A 21,964-nucleotide genomic window follows, 5' to 3' on the forward strand; every position below is an offset into this window, starting at 1 on the left:
AGCTGTGAGCTTTATTTACACTTTTATTTTCTCATTACTACCAGCAATACTGAACTTTACACAGGTATCCAAAGTTTACAGTAATTTTAAAATTTAACTACTGATTCATTATTATTTCTGGATATATATTTCTCTGTGATCTTTCAGATGCCTACAAAAAGGCAAATGTAATAGTATTTGTTGTCTACTATCATTTATTTAAACTGCTTGAAATCAGTTTGATGCAAAATTATCTTTGATAAAACATTTTATCCATACCTCGGGCTCCCATTTGTTTTTCTTGAGACAAGTATAGAAGAATTTTTTTTAAAACTATTCCACAGTGACTAGTTAAAATGAGATTTAAATATTCTTTCCTCTTACACGCAGAGAACTTAGGAATGGATATACACAAAACTTCCTGTATTGTTATTTGTTTGCACGTACATACTGAATAAGAATTTTATGGTCTCAATGATGCTGAACCCTGGGAGGACAATATTCCAGAAAAAGGCAATGATACTTTTGTTTCTAAGCAGCTAAGTTAAACACCTACAAACAAGCAAGCAAAAAGTGAATATCCCCAACTATTTTTCTGACCACAAAAATGTGGCTTATAAGAAGTGTTTGCTTCTCACTACTGCTTTCAGAGCTGATGTTCCTCCCAACAGCAACTGTAAAATGTGGGGCCACAGTTGCATTCATTGTTCAGTGAGCTTGTCCACATAGTTAAACCCACCGACAGCAATGAATGTTGATTGTGACCTTTTTTTGTAAAGCTTGGCAGGGTGGGAGAGAAACATCATGTGGTGGTTAGGTTGCTATCTTCGGTGTTAAGGCCTGAAAGCATGAAGTAAGGAGGAGGATGGTTAGCTGGAGGGTACAATCAACGGTCGATGGTTTTCACTTTAATTCCAAACTCACCGACAGCGTTGAATGTTCACTGAAGCAACCACTACAACAGAACTCCATTGACTTGCCAGCATCCTCAAATGTCTGAAAGGAGGGGGGGAAAATCAAAATTCACACAAAGATTTTAATCACACATGTTGCAACTTCAGATATTTTTCTCTTACCGACACCACACCTTTCTCTGCCCATCCTATTTCAGTCTTTGTGCATGGAGCTGTCAGTTTTCCAAGCTTCTTTCTATGAAAAGAAAAGATTATTCAAGCTTTAATAATATAGGTTGGGTATCCAGGCACAAGTGGATTAATGTTGTCTGTTACTTCACAGAACTGAACTTCACAGCAAACTAAAACACAAGATCCTGTATACAAACAGTGTTGGCTAAGAGTTTGTGAATCTGTGTTGCTAATTATAGATTGCCCAATTGAGTAAAATTTATTTTGGTGACATGGTTCAATTGGTTTTAAACTTGCTTAGGATTGATGAAAATGCATTTTCTTTTAAGAAGGCTAATTTCTCAACAAATGTCTTGGAGATGGAAGGCCTTTTTTTTCCCCCATACAAATTGTCATATATGCAGAACCTGTTATAATAACTTTCAGGAGGAAATAACGTGAATATATATATCAGGGCTTGATGACCTACTTTTTTTTTCATATATTTTTAGGTGGAAGCATGCTGTACATATCCAGAACTTGATCATCACATAGTAAAGTGCTTACTCAGAAATTTCCACAGTAGCACAACACTTTTCCTAATCTTTTCAGCTTTACAACTAGATTGTCCTCATTCTTAAGATAAATAAAAAATTGAAAAAAAAGTGTTAGGTTGCAATTTTCATCGTAGGGGGAAGGGGATTTAGAGGCTGTATCAGAAAGCAAAACATAGTAACCTAGGAATTTTACCTTAATTGTATTTGTGAGAAGAATTCTCTTGCAAACGGTGGTCTTGCAGCTCAGCTGGTTTGAATTCTTTTTTGCTAGGTCCACTCCTAGCTTGCTGTGCTGAAATTATATGACTGATTCATTAGCTTCTATAAATTTTTGTTTACCTTGTCCTTTGGTAAGAGATGTCTTATGTTCTCTCATCCATTTCTGATTATTTTAAAAATCTTTATAAATGTTGGGGGGTTTTTTGTTGAATTTGTTTGTACTTGTGCAAATGGAACCAGCACCAAAAGACTGCAGGTCATAAGTGTGCTGCCTGTATTTATTTTGTGAACAAACACCATGACAAGGACTTTGTCCTAGATGTTTCTTTCACGTAATTGCTCTGCATGTAGAGGTATCTATTACATCATTTAACTCAACCGTATTTTCTATCAGATATATCTAAAGGACAGAGTCATTAATATAGCTTATTAGAGAACTAGGCAATAACAGAATCAACTAATTTTCTCCTTTAGATAGATGTTTTTTGTTTAGGAAGGCCACTGTGATTATTAATATATCTGAATTCTAACCAAATGTGGCAGTCCACACCTCGCCCCACCCCGACACAGCAGCATGTGATGTTTGCTGCCAATACAGTAGTTCTGAAGACTGATTATTTTTTGTACTGGCTTTTCCACAGTTTAATTCCATGGATGTTATGAAAGGAGTTCCTTACACCACCATGAATGATGAGAGAATAAGGCTCTCCAACTCAGTAGTCTTTTGTGCATCTGTTCGACATTGTTCTAGACAAATGAATAGAGTTTATGGTTTAGGGTTACTCATATTTAACGTCCTCCCTATTACAAGTTTTCTTTCTGTGTGCCACTTATTTCAGTATTTATTCCTGTGCTTTTATACCCTGCTTCCGTCTGTCACTTCATATTTCAATGTGGAGTCTTGCCTGGCTGATACCTGGCAGTTATGATGGGGTATAAGGGGAGGATAGGAGCTACGTAGAACTTGCAGCTAGGCAGATTGCATCTTAGAAGGAATTACTTTCACAGGTTATTATTATTATTCCTTCCCCACCCCCATAACCGAAAACCCTCAGCATTTCATTGGTTACCTTAGCCTCTCTTGAAACGGGCTGAGACTTGTAAGTACAAAAACACAAGAGTATTCCTGAGCTCTAGCCCTGATTCCTGATGTGTGCAGGTTATGCAGGGTAAAAATGCTTTCATCTTCTCTCATCTGGTTTTAATTTTTTTTTTTTAATCCCTTACTGGGCTTAGCTAGCTGCTACAAATGCCAGTTTTATTTTAAATTTCATTTCAGATCTGAAGGCTTATGTGAACATTCAGATTAAATGTATGTTTTTTTTATTTAAGGTTAGTAGGTCATAAATAAACCAAAGCACTTTCCTTGCTATGAGCAATAGGGTCATGGTGTACATGAAATACCGCTTTTAAAAAAATTGGAACCTAACGTGAATTGACAGAGGTACATGAGGAAGTAGTTCATTGTGTTGTTGTAAAGGCCATAGGGATTTGGACTTCTAGAGCTGCCTGTTTTAGGAATAGATTAGATATCTTGCCTGATGACCTGTACTTAATTTAAGTGACTATCTTTGCCAGTCCTTCCAGAGGGCAACTGTGTGAAGTAGAGCATCTCATCTTCAGTCTTCAGTCCTTTTCCTCCTCTTGATGGTCTGACCTAAATTGAAGATACGGGTGTTGTGCTGCACAAACAGACAATTACTTCAATGCTATGTGAACTGCATCTTTGGTTCTAATTAGTTAGCCTTTCTATCTTGACCTTGGTATCTTCAATCAAAAGACTAACCTTAACCATACTGGCTAGTACTTGCAACTGTTATGCAGTACTGCCATGCTTAACAGCTGCCTTATGTAACACAACAATAAAAGCTTTCTCTCCCTACTCGGAACGGTGGCTGAAGCTGTGAGGTACTGCCCTGCCCTGCTTACTGCCCCACCTCTTCCTTTCTTCCTTCTCCCTCTCCCACAGAAATGCTCGATGAAATACAAGTGATACATATCAGACAGGTCTGGCTTGCAGGCTACTTGAAGCAGCTGGTTTAGTACTTTTAACAGTCTTGCTGCTTGTACAGCAGTCAGATTAGTTAGGAACGAATACTTAAGTGAATACACAGATCTTGGGTTTGGGGGTTTCTTATGATTTTAGAGAATTTCCCTAACGATGCATTAAAACAATTCAGATTGTGCACTAATTAAAACAGTATGTTAACATATTTATATGGTAGATACTCTGCATGGCTAACAATCTTTCTTCTTTTGCTGGCAGTGAATTGTTACTGGAAGGTGGAGTTAAGACTTTTTGAAGGCAAATACTCATTTGTATGAAAGGAAGACAGCAGAACAATAGTGTTAATACTCATATTGCAGAGTTATCTCATGGATACAGTTGTTGGCTACTTCCATCTCCCACTTGCCCTCTCCCACAGTCTGTCACCAGGCTTCCAGTTATACACTTGGGAACAGGAAGAAATGCAGTGTGTGAATGTATTTTTAATTGAGCTGCAAAAGTGAATTCCAGTGGCAGTATCTAAAAATGGCACTAACACACTTGGGATCAGATTCTCAGCTAGTGTAAACTGACACAGCTCCATTGACGTCAGTGGCATCTGTGTTTACACCAGCTGGCACCTGGATGTTTATCTGTAAAAAAAAGTTAAGTAGAATGATCAGTTATCAGTTCTTATCACCTTTTCTGTTTTTTTTTGTATTTTGTGTTCCTCTTTTTTTTATTAAACCTTTCTCAAATGACAATTTTTCATGTTGTATTGACATTTTACCTGCAATAAATTAGCAATAATACTAAATCTCAGTAAGTACTGACACTGCTGTGCTTCCACCAGAAGGAATTAAATCCAGCTGACTGTAGTTATTAGAGATTCAATTTATTCTTGGATGACTTTGAATTATATGCTGAAAGTACAAATATACAGCTATCAAGAGGAAGTCCTTTTTCTGACAAAATGAAAAGGATTCATGGCAAGAACAGAATCAAATAACCTTTGTTGTAATCTAAGACTCTCAACGTATTCTACAAACAGTAAATGCAGTTGTTTCTGCAGTGTGTTGGAGTATAGCATTGGCTCCTAATTACTAATGCAGTAACTCTAAGGCCAATGTTTTTCGAGAAATCCAACTAAACGATCACAATGTTTTTATGTTGTATTCAACCTATGGAAACATCTTTGTAAACCTCTGTGGGGAAAAAAATGTTTTAGGGAATATTTCACCATTTACTGGAATACAGCCATCTCTAGGGAAAAGTAGCAGCTGCATAACATCTTGAAGCACTAGTGCATGCCAGCCTGAGACAGGAGGGAAAATTGTGATTGTCTTGTTTAAATTCTGCATTCTACAAGGCTGCTGTCTCGTACATTTTGGTATGAAGAAATCTAAAGTTATGCAGAATCATCCTGGTTCTTGCTCATGAAATAAGAGGTGGAAAATACCTTGGCACGCCAGAAATCATTTTTTGAGATGAAATAACCACAAGACAGTTTCTTAAACTAAATCAAAACTTGTTTGACACGTGTAGCCATCACAGAACAATCTGTAGTTCATTGAGTCCAATCAGAGTTCTGTTGGAAACTAGGAAATCTCCAAGTATGCTAGTTCATGTGCTTGTATCCTTTGACTATGTTTTTTAGTAAGTTTTCCGTCCAAAAATTGACTGTGCTGGTGAAAGTAAACTCTACAACAGAGGCTATGAGGTGGGATGTTGATTAGCCAAGCTGATTTAGGAACAGAACAAATGTGAGGAGCAGTAGTGATATTAGCTCAATCAAACATTTGATTGCACTTTCAGAAAAAAATTAATTGCAGAGTTCCAAACTATGCTCTGCCCATTAGAATTTTACCTGATTAATATTTTGTTAAATTTTGATATTAAAGACTCTTCCAAAACAAAATTTAATTTTAAAATACCAACGGCAATATTGGCTTTTTGTTTACTGCTTTAGACTTATGTACCTCAATCAATATAAATAGTTTCTCTTATTTAACAAATCATATATGCATTCATGTGTTCTAAATCGACTTCTATATCTGACCTATTAGGCCTGACTCTGCAATTTATTTCTTCACATTGTTAGTCCTGTTTGAAATTGTAAGAGTTTTCCAACATAATAGGATTGCGGCACTGGACCTATAAGCTTTGCTTTTTATTTGAAGCCAAGAAATTGGTGAAAAAATTCTAATACTGCCTGCAGTTTCCCAGCCTTTTGGATGACAACTCTCCACTCTTTGTTACTGGAACACATTACTATTTATGGAAGATATGCACATATTTCAGTGTCCATAAATCATATGCAAACATCTGTTCTTTAGATCAGTAGATGGAGTATAGTAACTGCTTTTTACATTAATATCCATGAAGTAATGCTCACTACTGACATTATGCTTAAACTTTAATATTTTGTGAAATATTTCAGTAATTTAACTTTTCAGGCAATGTAAGTCAAAACAGTAGAAACTGCAAACACAGTCTGGCATAGTTTTGTGTGGCCTATACCCAGAAAATGTCAAATAGAAGTTGTACAATAGAGGGGGAAGTATTAAGAGCAACGTGATCAACTCAGCTAAAACACAAGAGGTTCTGTTAGCAATTCTCTGTACTCGTTACTGCCTTTGAAGGGAATTTCTTACCCTCCCCTTTCCTGTGATAGCCTTAAACAGGCATCCTTTTCTTATTTCATGAATCTGGATTGTGTGTAGCAGCCGACATTTTTGTCTTAGTTCTATGATCTATTTCCCATGTGATCCTGCAGGCAAGATTCTAAGGCAAGTAACTGTGAAGCTGTGCTCAGAAAACATATGGTATGTGTGGAAACCAAGACCCTACAAGTTAAAATGTAAGATGTGGAAAAGACAACATTGTATGGTATGATGGGAGCTGGATGGAAAGGCAGAGGATAATTTTCTTGCTCTGTCTTCAATCTCTGTATTTTTGCATGAAATGTTTTCAGCTATAAAGAGAAGAATTTTCAGATGTGTCCCGTTAGGCATTTATGTCAAACATTTATTTGGTTGTCATGTGTACCAAGACTGTGGATTCATTATCTTTCAACATCTCCTTTGTATTTTGTATTTACTTTATGGGAATATAGACTTGATATTTGGAAGCTAGACTTACAAATGTCAGCATAGCAACAGAATTTTCATAGAATCAAAGTATGTATAAAGATGGAGACTAAAAATATTCTGTATTTCTAGAAGTTGAGTCCTACTGTAGTCAAGTGTTAGAGACTAGATTGCGGTTCTTTATCTGCAGGAGATGGGCTGATTACTTTTAACTTGTCTACTATTCTCCTTGGTTCCAGGCAAAGCTAACTGCCTCAAATGAATGGGAATTCCCTATCTTCGGATTTCTGGAGTATTTCAGTACAGTTCACATGTTGTCTCTTGGGTTCTTCACAGTGACTATATAAAACACATATATTCAGGAAAACATTTTTGGGGGCTCTTTAAAGTGTTTCGTTTAGTTTGTGCTTTTGATTTTTAATTATTTTTGGAAGTTACCAGAGAAGGTGCTGTTTGAGTGCAAATTAGTTTAGGGATTCTCCATGTGTCTGTATCTCACTGCCAGAGCAGAGTGCATTTGCAACTGGCTTTAATATCCCATCCCCCTCTTCTTTCTGAGTCACCATAAGAATGGACTGTGAGAATTACCAAATTCAAATAATTATGGTCCTGCTACACAAAGTTCCTTTTGATCAAGAGCAAGTCATTTGAATCCTAATGTTTAGTGGGTAATACAGCCTCATAAAAGTGTAGTGATGGCTGATATCTCATAGTGCTTTGAACATGTGAAGTGCTATGTAAACAATATAGGGTTATTGCACACAACTCAAGCTATTAGCATTTGAGGCACACTGCCCCAGGCCCTTAGAGGGGAAATTGTGTCTTCAGTGGAAGAGACACCTTTCTGAATTCTGTCTGCTTTCAGATTAAGCATTAGGAGCTTTCTAGATAGCATGTAGATATGAAAAATATGATTCTTTTTCAAAGTACTGGATATTAATTAGAGGCAGACAACATTCAGTTAGAAATGTGATTCTGAAAATGCGTAAGGATGATAAATCATCACCTGTTTGCATTATTTCCTTTGCTGTTCTTGTATTTTGGCATTCTTGTATTTTTTTTCTTTGTGAAATTTTTGCATGCAAATCTATTTGTTGCTAACATACTCAGTATTTTTCATGTGTAATTTGAAACAGATGAGAGGCTATGTTTCATCTTTGTTTCTGAAAATATTGCCATACTTTACAGAAGTTAGACCTCAAATACCATTCTGAGAGTATGCTGAACTCTCCATGGGTGTCTGGGTGTAAATGTTAGAGAAATCTTGCTCTTGAGGTGTTGGTACAAATTAAGAAAATAGTAGAAGGGCACTTGCTAAACAGCTGATGTCACATCTGCCTACTAGAGCTTGAAGGTACTGCTAAGCTAGGAACAAAGGACATAGGATTGATGGAATTGCCTGATTTTCTTCATTTTGACTCTCCATCACATTTTGTATGTTCTGATGAATAAAGGTTACTGCTTAGGACCCACAAGACACACCTATCTTGCAATCACTATAACATGCACTCTGGCATAGTAGAAAGGCTCACAGCATCTTCAGGGAGAAGAGGAAATTCCTTGAAATTTTTTTTATGCCAGTCATTGCTTCAGTTTAGAAACAAAACTAGGTTTTGGTCCACAGCTGGCCAAACATTCTTTTTGCCTTTTGGTGGTGTAATTTATTTTCAACAGCAGAGTCCATTCTAAAGAACTGTATTTTTCTGCTTGCTTGGGGTTTTTTGGTTTTCTTAGTGTCTTGAGCTAAGCTTTTAGGCATGTTAAATGATGTAAACAAGTTCTGGAGTTTAGTTAGCTATCTAGGAACAACCATTCAAAACAAATATGCTATTGACTCAACCCTACAAAGCTCTGAACACAGAGTAAGCTCAGACTTTGAAGGGACTGGGCACACAGTTTAAATATTTAGCATAGCAAACCCTGTTGCCGTACAATTACTTGTATCCAATGATTTACAGCACAAATGCGAAGTATAATCCCATGTACTCGGGGAGCAAATGCCTAGTTTGTTTAGTCTTTTTTGTTCTTCTTTTTGTTTTTATAAAGACCAACACACACAAACTACTTATTTTCTGCCCTGGCAAAGGTATTTTTAAGTAATGCATATTCTTCTAAAGAAAAATAGCCCACAATAAATAGAAACAAGATTGCAGGAACTGTTTATAACCGTTATTATCTTTATTGTTGAAAAAAGGTGCACCCTTAATGTCTTTAATCTTCCTGTAGTTTTGTGACTTTCTCAACATCCTCCTCCTTGTTCCTGTTAGGCTCAGCTGCCTTTTAAAAAGCTCTTTGCGCTCCAGTGACCACTTTAAACTTTCTATTGACAAAATTAATCTGGACTCCTAATTTATTTTTCCAGCAGAAAGTGAGTGTGGGTTGAAAGTGGTCATTGGCCCAAAAAACGATGGTGAGAATAAAGATGATTTTATTGGGAAGTGGGAGTGATGTTTGGTCTCCTTTTCTCTGTCCTTCAGTCCCCCTCTGCTGATGATTTCTTATAACCCTCTTGCTTCCTCCTGCCTCCCAGAGTCCCAGGACACTGCAGTTCTTACTTCCCTTCCTGAGGTTTCCCTTTTGCAGCCCCACAGTGGTGATGTTTCCCTTCTTGCTGCCATCTGCTGCAGTACGGAAGGGTAGGCCAGGAAATAATGTTTGGGATCTTGACTGAAACAGGTTTATGAATACAAATTGTCTCAAATCTGTGGGAAGACTGGGAGATTGGCAATGGAGTAAATGAGTGAGTGGGAGGAGGGAAAGCATGTATAGTCAAATTAAGTGGGGATTATTAAACCATTCCTTCTGCTTCAAATACGCATATGTGTGTTTTAAAAATGCATGTAAACACACATGCAGATATAGTTCAATGTGATGGAAGAAAGAGAAATGTCTCTTTGTTTTGGAGATTTGAGGGGATCAGATTTGTACATCTGTAACATCCAGAAGGCTCAAACGTAATCAAAACATTTTTCTATGCTACAGTATTTAATACTTTTAAACACACAACTTGTAATGGATTAATAATTTTTGGAGTAAGTGGATGGCATTTTATGTAGTTAGCAGTTTCTGTAAAAATCTTTGGAGATATGTTGTTACCATCTCAGTAACGACTCCTAATCAACAAATCATAATCTGGACAATCGTAGGTGACATCAGCTCTTCTGTGAAGTTTTTTTTCTGCATCAATACCTCCTTGAGCTTATGAAACCTTTCTTGTTTAGGTACCCACTGATTTTCTTGCTAAGGGAGTTTGAGGCTCACATTAAAATTTCTGTGCTGCTTAAAGGTGTTTTGTCTGTATTTTTCTTTAGAAAAATCTGGATGAAATTCCATTTGGTGGGAAGGCTCCATCACTTAAGTCCTATGGTAACTCTATACTCCAAACACCTAATACAGAGACATTATGCTGGCTTTTAGCGGATAGGATGAATTTCATTCTTAGTGAATGCGACCCAGGTGCTAAAAAGCTATAGCTGAAAGTGCTAGGTTAAAAGCATAAGTCAGCTAGGTACATAAATATTACATGGCTATATCTTTAATGGGTTCCTGTCGTAGACTTGCTTTGTTTAAAGATTTCCATAACCCTGCTGATTTATTGTGTTATTTCTAGAAATATGCTGTTAGCAGGAAACTCAGTTGAAGCACTTTCAATCATGTTGGAGGATCATTATACTTTCACTTGAATAACTAATTAGTTGCAAGAAATTAACCACTGCTGTTTAGCACAAAAACACTTCCAAGACGGGCTTTCATTTTTGTTGTGGAAAATGACCTCGGGCACTTGAGGAGGTGGGCAGAAGGGAGAAATAATGATCCTGCTGTCTTTTAATATAACTCTTGTTTTCAATTCAACTTGATAACTAGCAGGCAGCATAGCTGTCTGAATAGGGCACTGCACTTGGACTTGGGCTAAATATGTTCTAATCTTGCCGGTCCCATGGATCTGATGGCTGACCTCATCCCATTCATTGTAACTGATTTAAGGTTCCAAATACTGTCCCTTAATGCTGTGGGACATGGAATATGACACTGAGGAAGAAATAAGGTAGTAAATGGGCTGGAAGTAAGAATATGATATGACCAAAGAAAGAATATAACCAGTCTGTTCATGTCTCTGGAAGTTATTTTTATTTTTGTGAAATGCAGATCATGCTTAATTGGGATATGAAGGTCTAGTCTGAGTGTCTTGCGTAAGAGCTCAGTATTATTATCATACACTGTTCACAGCACTGCTAATATAATGTAAGACACAGTGAAGTGAGGAAGAATAAAGGGCAGCCGAAATAATTAACAATTTGCCCCATTTCTCCTAGGGCAAAAACTTGAAGGAAATTTGAAGACAAATGGTTTCTGAGGTCAAGATTCTTCTCTAATATACAGAATCCATTTAATGAGGCAGTAAGAGTGACAAATCCTGGTCACTTTTTTCCTCCAGAACTGTAATTTCACCTTTGCTATTTGAGAAATATACGTATAAAATATATTTTAAATTATTAAATAAAAGTACATCTTATGATGTATATATGAGTTGGTTGTCTCCTTTCAGTCTTCTCCCTCTATTGCAGAGGCAGTGAATTCCTCATGTATTTGGAGCAAAAAAGAAGTATCATCCAGTAATGTGAGGCCAAAGGGGAGGGGAAACCTACTGATATTTCTTGCTCTCCCCTTCCTTCTCTCTACCCACAATTGCAGGATCAGAAAGTCAAGTCTTCAATATGTGTATCTGAGGTGCTGATACAAAACTGCTGGGAATTATTCAGTGTAAAAAGGGAGTGGGCTGCTGTAGTCATTACAAACTCCTCTTAAATACCAAAAATAAGGGTAACACTACCCCATTCCTGTAATACTTTTAACACTTTTCCCCTCTCCTCTGTTCTTTGCCGTCTTTCCAGTGCTTACTCTCAAGCACCTATTATGGATACCTGAAGGTTGTGATTGGAATCTCATTCAGCTGTTTATGATTACATTGGATTACCTGCATAGTATAAATGTTTTCTGAAAATATTCAAATAATCCCAGTACTTACTGGATGTGGGTTTTCTTCCGTGTTGTTTTTGGGTTTGGTTTTTTTTGTTTGTTTTTTTTGGGCTAAATTTACACCTTATTTTACTGGCACATGAGAATACACGAGAGACGAAGGTCACATCTGACTTCCTTTGCAGGGGAGGTTTGCATATGAGTGTGCCAGGAAATCTAACCTCATGTAGATGAAAAACAGCAAGTCTGCCTTCTAGAAAGAGGACATGAGCACTGCCTTAACATCTTCAATCAAACCCATGACAGCATTTTTCTTGGAGCTATGGGGCAGACAATTTCAGGTTGGGCATGCTGCCACTAAAACAAATTGGCACAAAAATAGGCAGCCCAGAGCTTGTATGTGTGTGTACATGTGTGTTTACACATGTGCAAGTCACTCTGCATCAGGGTAGCTCATTAGGAAAAAGGAAGGGAGAAGGGCTTAATGAAACTTCTTTACTACTTTCTAGAGAATTACCTACCAGGCTTTTAAAAACAATATTACCCTGAAATGCGTGCAGGGAATTTCAAAAGGACCAAGGGATTTTAAAGGATTCCTCCCCTTGACACTCAGGTGGAATTTCTGCTAGTAATTCCAGTGCTTTCTTTTGTGCATCCCTGACAAGTGCAATCTGAGTACAAGAATATCACAGAAATGTGTTAAATGATGAATACTACGCAATAGCCTAAGGTTCTTTAGTTCTGGTGCCTGTCGCTCATCCAAACTATGTAGATACTCGCACTTTGTAGTAACACAATTGAATAACAGATGACTTAATATAAAACCATTAACAAACATCCAAGTTATAGGCTGTTGACAGGTATCTCAATTTTCCTTTCCCCTTTAGAACATGTTCTCTGGTTTGCTCCCACTACCTAATTTTGTTTTAGTTTTTCATTTTGATCTGTAACTGTTCAATGAGCTTGAAGTGTCTTCAAAAAATAGGTGCTGACTTTGAGGGTGGTTTCAAACTTCAGTTTGGACTTCTGCCTGCAGTTCAGATTGGGTTCATTTGAGTTCGTACTCAGATCTAAATCTTGAAACTCTTTCATACTTGCATTCTTATAACACTTGCATACTCTTATTCATGCCACACCAAATACTGACTTGCTAATGTCCAGGCTTCAGCTGTCCTTATGCTGTGGAAAATATACAGTCCTTCATAGCCTTGCATAAAAGAAGTGGAAAATGTGTAGTTAAAACCCCGTAAATATATCTAGGCAGAAGAGAATGTAAGACTCCTTAAAGGAAAACCTTTGAAATACGATTAATATAAATAGGCAACTATGTCTCCCTTGCATCTACACTTCAATTATTGGATGAAATCACAAAACACAAAGGCTGATCATGAAGGAATCAACAGCAGAATAGCCCTAGGACCTCTTCACCAAGAAAATGTGTCTATACAGACTGTTCAGCCAAGGCTTTGAGGGAGAGGCAGAGAAATATGATGTTAAGTGGATTGTAGGAAAAAGCATGTAACTATGTTCTATTTTATCCATTGGGAAACTCCTATGAATTAGCTGTCTGTAAACGTAGGTAATTTTCTATTTCGGTAACTGCGCATGCATGTAGCTGAAAAGACCGAATAAATGAGAAAGCTGGTTGGGTTGGTCATGCATTTGAAAATCCTTGCTTTGATTGAGCCTGTGTTGAGCAAACCAAATGTGACAGGAGTAGCTCCTAAAGTGTATTCCAGGTGATTTCAGACAAATGGAAAGAAAGTTGCACTGTGCAAATTGAAAAAAAAGATTCCAAATTCAAGAGAATATGCTTTCTTGCCTGGTATATCCAGTAAAATTTTACAATGCACATGGAATCAAAGCTTGTACATATCATCAACCGATTCCATTTCGACATTCAGTAACAAGACATGGTTGCCTTTCTCAAATGGTCAGCAGTTTTTCATACAGAGCAGGGTGGTGATGAATTGGAGTTTCTGTAGTTCAGAACTCCTTATGTGTAGCGAATTGAGTATAAATTCACTGTCTTTATAATTACAAAGACTCATTGGAGTTTCACAATTTTAAGTGAAATAAGGATGGTTTTATTAGTCAGAAAAAGCTGTACTTTGCAAATTATATCGTGTATCATAAAAATTAAGAATTAAGTCTTTCTTGCATTATGGCTTCTTTGAGCCTAACGTGTTTAACTTATATTAGATGTTTGTCAGAGATGCATAGAAGCTGAATGATGGAAAGGGTCTGCTTCCTCTTAGATTTGACGTTTGTCCCAGGATTTTTCCCCCCACTGTCTTTAAATAAATAAATAAATAAATGTAGTCTTGGGGTTTAGGACCTACTCTTTCTCATTCTTTCTTGTGTTGTTTTGAACCTTTGTGTAGTATTATTATAAATTATTTAATCAGCGTCTTTGAAAAGCATCTACCAGGCTGCCAGATTCCTGATGTAGAGAAACTAGATGGTGCCAGCAATCAGTCACTCTGTGCTAAATATTGCTGCTGGCTCCAATCCCTGTCTCTCAGAATCTGTAGAAGTTAATCTTCTGTTCTTTGGTGGAGAGATGGCAGGATTTAAAAACACCATCTGAAGTTGCTGTTACATAACAAATGTCTCGTCATCCTGCATGGTCAAGGAGTTAAACTGGTCCCTGGTCTCAAATACTAGCAAGGTCCTATTTTGTTTCCTTTTGATGCCTTATATGACACGGAATGCTTTTATGCTCAGCTACTGTGGTATTTGTCATTCAGTTCTTCACTTGCCAATACTTAAGTTCAGTGAATTTAGAAATTCTTCTGTTTTAAACAAAGCGTTTTGCTGCCAATCAAGTCTAAGCATCAACATTAGACTGCCTTGCACATGCACAGAATGACAACCAGCAGAGCACCTATAATGCAGTTCAACTGCCCCTAGCTTTCACCACCCAGATGATGTCTGTACATTGTTGGCATACTGAAAATTAAAATGGTGTAATATTACAACTAAGCTCAGAAAAATAATACTGAAGCTAATGTGCAAACAAATCCTTTCACAATTGTAAATACATCTTTTATTTCTGGTTTTTATAGATTCCAGGGACCTTCTCAAAAATACAGAAGGCCATTTGGTTGTATGAGAAAAAATAGAATGGATTTTCCAATCACACTTACAGTATGCAAATAGGTTTTAGTAGGCATTTAAAATAATCATTACAAAATTAGCCTAGTGTAAACCTGATCAAGCTGCATTGTTTTGTTTAAATGTGTTCCACAGCTGGCTTAGGTGCTTAACTAGTGCATAGTACCTAAATTCAAAATCTGAATCCTCAAAACACCCTCCTCAGTGCTTGTCTCACTACAGAGGTGCCCAAAGCCTCTGGCCACCAAAATACATGCCAGATGACTTCTGTGTTGCGGAGGCCAGGCTGGTGCTGAGCACCCCTCTGCAGAAGTGCCCTGCTGGCCTCGCTTCAGTGAGTCTCACGCAGCCGGCTGAAGGAGCATGTGCCTTTGCCTTCCCCTGCGCTGCCCAATCCTGAGCACAGACGTTACAGCAAAACCCAAAGATCAGGGAAGTCGGTGTCTCAGTTACCAAGGAGTAGCTAAGTGTATTCTCTACTGCCAACTGAACATTTACCTGCTCTTTGCAAATTGTGAAAGCTTATTGAGGAGGCATTTGAGGGCATATCTCTGTCAGACTATGCAGTTGTAGGTAGCGGGGAGAATTGGGTTCAGAATCCCATTGGTAAAGCTGGAATTTGAATCCACATCTTCCATGCCATGGGTGGGCAAGGTATTCCTTGCGGGAGGCAGTAACAGTCCCTCCTGCTTTTTCAATTGGGAGAAGAGTGTTTTCAGGGCCAAACTCCAGGTAAGAGTTCCTGGTCATATTGCTGTAATGGCAGCAACATTAAATCTGAAGTTTCAAGGCTGCAGTTCTAGGCCTATGAATCTGTCTATTCCTCCATCTAATTTAGAAGCACTCTCTTCAACTTGCAGACTTCTAAGAGTCCTCTTATGTATGCAGTTCTTTAAGCACTATATATATAGCTGCCTAGATATAAATCTCTATGGATATTTTGGGTAGAGATGTTTGGAAGATAACTGCAACATTTATTATTTCTGTAACTTCAGTCCTTTGGTTCCTCTAACCTATCTTCAGGCCTTCCCCACCCCTCTGCCTGCAATTAGAAAAAGGATATAATGATTGTAGGGGTTTGGTTGACTTTTCTTGTCCTTAATCAGGTGGCTAATATATTCTTTGCTGGGTGTTCCGCTTTATTCTTAAGCCTAACTTGATATCGCTCCTTCTGCTGAAGTGACAGCTCCTGGGTGATACGTGACATGGCAAAGCCAAGAAATCTGTGATTTCTCCAGCTGGATAGCTCTCCAGGAAGAGGTTTAACAGGTAAACCAGAGCCACAAAGTCTGCCTTCATTATCAATTATTATATTAGCTTCAGCTGTTAATTCTAGACATCTAATGTATGAACCCATTATTTAAGCACATGACTTTGACAGGTTAAAATGTTAACGTATGTACCCGAGGGTCTGAGCAGGACTTTTAGAATGCAAATTAGCTTTTATCTAACCCACACTGAAAGTAAACCTGAGAACATAAAAGAAAATAATCCTATGTATCAAACTACGAAGTTTATTTCTCTTTATAACTCTGCCAGCAAGTAGTTGGATGGCCCAAATGAAAACAAGGAGGTTTATTATATCTTACGAGCAATTTTTTTTGAGTTAAAATGATGGGAAATAGCTCTGAATAATATTTCTTGTGTTAAGATTATTAACACAGAGAATTACTAGTGGGGTTAACCTATAACTTTCAAGGCAGTTTTCCTCCTGTGTTTAAAAACAAAACAAAGTTCGAGAACCTTTATTTTGATAATGTTATGATCCACCTTCAAGGTATGGGAGTCTTAAGCCTCAATCATAGGCAAAGTTGAACCTGAAAAAGTGCTATACAGCTTTCTTGCCCCAGGTATGCCAACTAGAGCCTGTCTTAAAGGAGGATTTTCCTTTTCAGATGGGGATTTTCTAGGGAGAGATTTTTCCTTTTTAATTGACTTTGGAGGGAGTTAACCATGTGTTTTGAGTTTCCTTATCAATGTTCACCTGCTTATGTTGTCAGTCTGCTTTATTACTGAAACTTTATGGTGATATTTTTTGTGTACCGTTCAGAAGATCAGGTAACTGAAAATAATCTAGTTCCTCCTTTCTCAGATGCCTTTAGGGATACTTGCAAAAACTAATTGTAAAAAATGTGCTATAGTATGAGTCTTGCTGACTTTCATTTAATTTTTTTGTTGTTGTTAATCTGAGACAATGAGGGAGAACAAATGTTGCTTATGTAAAATGAGACTGAGAGTCCAGAAACATGGAAAACATGTCCATTCTTGTGAGAGGTGTGGTGTGCAAGAGCTTATGATGAGGTGCAGCTGAAGAGCTGTTATGACTAAGATGGATGCTGCTTAATACAGGTCAGGTAGAACTACTGTTTCAAATTGTATTTCTTCCCTTCACCTTCCCTGCTTTTTCTCCTGCCACTGCAGCATTGTCCTACATTTTCCCCTTCATGGAAAGGGAAATTCCCTTTGGGGGGGAATACTAGCTGACAGCAGAAGCATGCTTCCAGCTGGATGCCAATGAAAAAACCCAGAAATACGTTGCAAAAATGCACTGCGAGAAGGAAAAAAGGGAAAGAATCACCTTGGGAGCTATCCTGTTGTGAACTGTGGCAATGTGGATTGCATCACAAGGGGTTATGCGTCTGTGGCTTATGACAAGTTGGTAATTATAAACTGGAGGCAATTCAGTGCACCATTTATGTAATTTCTTGTTAAACTCTTCACAGATATTCACTTGAGATGTGATTCTGTTTAGGTTTGGCTTTTTCATCATACTGTATTCACGTTATTTCCTGCTTCTCTTACATTGGAAAAGAATGCTTGTCCTAGATCAGGTAATAGAGACATTTATTTCAGGAGCAGAATGCAAGCACAGATGCTTCTATGTGACAAGTATTCTTGGGGTTGGTTTTGGTTTCTTTCCTCCTGAAGTATGGGTCTCCATACTTCTTTCAAATCAGACATAGGTCCTTAGATATTTAACAATGAAAGGTGATTATGTTTTAACTGCCAGATACATGATTAAAAATGTGTGTCAAAATTTGCAGCTTCAAAGAGAGGTCTCAATGAGCTCAGCAAAATAGTTCATAGGTTATGCTAATCTCATTTTCACTCTAGAGAGTATATATGGCAAATTGTCTGATTATAAAACTAATTATTAAACTGATATGGAAATTCTCTCTACTGTAGTAGCTTAAATTTTATTTTAATTTGTTTGATTTTTATATCATTAAATTTACAATAGTTTTTAAAAATCATAGGTACGGTAGCCCTGCTGCAAGTTTCTCTACAACTGTACACATCTGAGTGATGATAAGCAATGAAAAACTCAAGAGTGGACAGTTTTTATTTCATTGTCCCCTTCAGTCCCATTACATACTCTGAATACACATGCTTGCTACTTGACTATGCAAGAAATTATTAAATATGTATGACTGGATTTTTGAATATACAAATTGGGTATTACAGACAGTTGTGCTACCCTTGCATGCAAGCTGAAAAATGGAAGAAGGCAAAGAATTTATTTAGAGAAAACAGGCAAATATATCTGAAATACTTAAAACAAACGAACACATAGAAATATGTCATCAGGAAATTCAAAATTTGGTCACTGTGAACATTACTAAATGTAAGCAGATCTGAATAAAGGGTGGTCTTTGAGTCACTAGCATAATAAACTTTTTTGAAGGTAGAGAGTGAAATATTATTTTACAACATCAAATATTTTTATCTGTTTGTTGAACCTCCCAGAGCAAAAACTTTCTAGGTAGTTGAGAAGCAAACCAAAACATTTTTGCAATTTTTTGTAAAGTTTTGTTTCCTTCAGCACTCTATAAATAACATCTGCTTGAAAATTTACTGACGTAAGCATTTAATTTTCTGTCTTTCTATACAAGTATTGAAGAATGCATGTATTGAAAAAGTAGTATACCCATTTCACTTTGATACACCCTAAAGTGAATAATAAATGGCATTTTTCTTGGATTTAAAATGGAAGAGGATATGAAAATAAGTATATAAAAATATATCTAATTATTAATATTCCTGACAATCACAGAAACATATAGTCTAACTCGTGATTTTTAAGAAGGGATACAGAATGTACAGATCATTCTCACTTGGTTTTGGTTTTCCCTCTCAGTCTTCTCACTATTCTGTCATAATAGTGAATTTCTATTGATGAAGCCTACAGGGACACATCACTAAATTTAAAAATGGGCCTGATTTCCCAGTTCAGAGCAGGGATAGAGGGGAAGGTATTCTAGTGTTTCTCTAGTAAGCTCTTTCATTTTATACCCAAAACACAAATTGCAGCCAGGTAGCAGTCAAGCATGAATTAAGTCTTTATCATGTAATAGCACATCTTTTCAAGATCTACTGCACCCCAAGATGCAAGCCCTATGTAGATCTCCAGTTCTTAAGCAATCAAACTAGTATCTTTTAATAGACAGCTCTGGAGGTTTGTTATATTCAGTTATAAACAGTGAGCTGCTCCAGGGTTAGCTTTGGGCTAAACAGTATGTCTTCAGGGTAGGTTTTCAAAAAGGCCTAATGTTACTTTACTTTGCTCTCAGTGAAGTTAAATGGGAATTTTTATGCTGACTTTTCAAGTTGAATTTAGGAAATTCAGCTTCTGTGCAAAGAGGATTTTCAGATCAAAGGGTCAGAACAAACCATCAGTACTTGGAATGAATCCAGTCTAGGCTGACTGCACCAACTTCTGAAGAGCCTTTGAGGCAGTTCTAGTGAATGACATTGGTTTAAAAGAAACTAAATATTAGTAAGGATTGATGAATGTGATCAGATTAAAACGATGCAAAACCTAAAAGTATCTTCAAAGGATCATCCATGGCTAGATTCAGTGATCATTAAGTCATTTAACACACCATTATGTTGTGGTCTAGACTAAATTGAGAGCATTTACCAAGAGTTACCATGGGGTTGTATCTGATATACCACAACTATTTCTTTTCACACAGGGAGATCATAAGTCATGAAGAACAGTTGAATGCTATAGCTGAAACGTAGATGCTCTTCCACTTTAGTCACTGACTGATAATGTAAGCCTATATGTAGAGTTATTATTAAACAAGTGTTTAAATTTTTGCCTTGGATTATTACTGATGTGTCAGCAGGGGCTGCTATCTCCATTCTTGGTGATATTTAAAAATTGATGGGAGAAGGCATTCAGCACAGGGTAATGCCAGGTTTTGCTCTGCTTTGAGCAGGACATTGGACTAGGTGAGGTCCTCACTTATTTCAGGAGTGTGTCTGGTTTCAGTTATTCTGAGTATATATCAATGTGGCTTGATGGAACTGCTCCAAAGGCACTTCTGTTGATAAAGATATTTTGGATAGCTCAAGATTTTAAAGATCTACTTCTACACGTTTTCATCAGTTGCTTGAGAGGAACTTGTATATCCAAAGTATGCTCTGAGCTTTCTCTTCTAAAGGTCAGGAAAAATACATACCTCTCTCTTACTACTGACACTATAGAAAAAAAAATACATTTGGGATCTACTTATGTGTGCATAACTTTCTCCAGTGCCTATAGTGTGGTGGGAATTTTGTTGTACTTTAACTGTGAGAAGGGGTGAGTGAATAGCTGAGGGGAGTTTTGTTTGCTTTCATAATCTGCTATCCAGTGCCAAATCAGGGTAGCTTTGGATGACATTTAAAATGGGGTGCAGGGGGGAAATAAAAGACATTACATTGGAGGGGAAAATGAAAAGACATGAAGAAGTTAGGTCACTCTTAAAAAATACTCTTCTCATTTGGGAATAAAAGTAACATAATTTCAACATTTCAAAGGAAAATTGCAGGCTAATTTTTTTTCTCTTCCTTCCTGTCCAGTGGAAACAAAAGTTTAGTTGAACTGTTTAATACGTTCAGTTGCCCTAGATAGTCTTGGCAAGTTTAGAACATGGTCAAAAAACTTGATGGATTCCTGGTATTTTGCTCTTCTGATTTGAGACTATGCTTTTAATAAGCAAAAATCTATATGGCATTAGAAAAAATAAGTAAATACAGAATAAAGTTAGCTGACTGTAACTTCATGTGATTTTTTTCTACTTCTTACGAATACTTTGAAATGCTAACTTGAGGGTCTGAGTGTTCATATTGATGAACTACACATGTTATATTGCAGAGAACTGGAAATCATGAAATCTTGAAAATTTTTCATTAGATAAAAAAATACTTTAAGTAGAGCTGGCTGTTTGAGGACAGTAAACAGTAGACCAGCTTGTAGGAGCAGACACCCCCCACCCATTCCCCTGCCCAAAGCAGTTTTGTGATCTTGAAACAACTTGCTTTGTGTTTCTGAGATGAAAACTTTTTGAACACAGGGCAAAAATCCAGATTCGTTAACTAACTTTGTTATTGACTACATATGACCAGTACAATTTTGTTAGAATAATTTAGAAAAATAAAGGTCTTGGATTTTGTTACACAATAGTTTAGAAATTTGAGTCTATTCTCTTTTAAGATGCTGTCAAAGTGCAATTGTAATTTTATCAATATTTGTTGTTCTAAGTAAATGTACATATGTACAGGTCAATAAATACCTGCTTCTGGAAAAGTGTTTCAGTACATCCTGGAATATTTTACTGAAAGTGGAAACAAAAATTACCTAATATTTAAAAAACAAAAGAAACCCAAAATCCCAACAGATCTAGCTTAGAAGTTAAAGTGCATTATTTCTACTGGCTTCCCTAATGATATCCTATGTTTTCATTTAAAATTCTCCAGGAATGTTTTATCTAGGTCTGTACTATTTGTACCTCTAAAAATTTCAGTGGTGTAAACAGGAGCATTGGCCGTGATGAATGAAGTATTGCAGCTATCTAAGAAATTTCAGTGCAGTCTAAAGATAGACTTGTATCTTGTATCTATTCTTTGGCAGAGAAAGAGGGTGATTGATGAGAAGTACAGTATATGAAAGAACAGTTAAAACACAGACACAGTGACATTATAATA

The 21,964-nt window shown here is 37.0% G+C and overlaps 1 long non-coding RNA gene across 16 annotated transcripts in view; it reads right to left on the reverse strand.

Annotated features, from left to right (window-relative positions):
* Positions 1 to 5: 5 nt before the first annotated feature.
* LOC130156614 (uncharacterized) overlaps positions 6 to 21,964 on the reverse strand; it is a 64,534-nt gene continuing 42,575 nt past the window's right edge. For 10 of the 16 annotated variants that reach the window (XR_008824504.1, XR_008824503.1, XR_008824502.1 and 7 more), the window contains 4 exons: positions 1,794 to 4,459; positions 1,056 to 1,128; positions 904 to 975; positions 6 to 819 (listed from right to left, as the gene is read on the reverse strand). This is a non-coding gene — a long non-coding RNA (uncharacterized LOC130156614). Of the gene's footprint in view, positions 820 to 903; positions 976 to 1,055; positions 1,129 to 1,793; positions 4,460 to 5,053; positions 5,122 to 21,964 lie in introns of all 16 variants that reach the window. The other 6 variants (XR_008824508.1, XR_008824509.1, XR_008824510.1 and 3 more) reach the window with 3 other exon arrangements.

The sequence above is a fragment of the Falco biarmicus genome, chromosome 11 (assembly GCF_023638135.1).
Source record: "Falco biarmicus isolate bFalBia1 chromosome 11, bFalBia1.pri, whole genome shotgun sequence".
Classification (NCBI taxonomy): domain Eukaryota; kingdom Metazoa; phylum Chordata; class Aves; order Falconiformes; family Falconidae; genus Falco; species Falco biarmicus.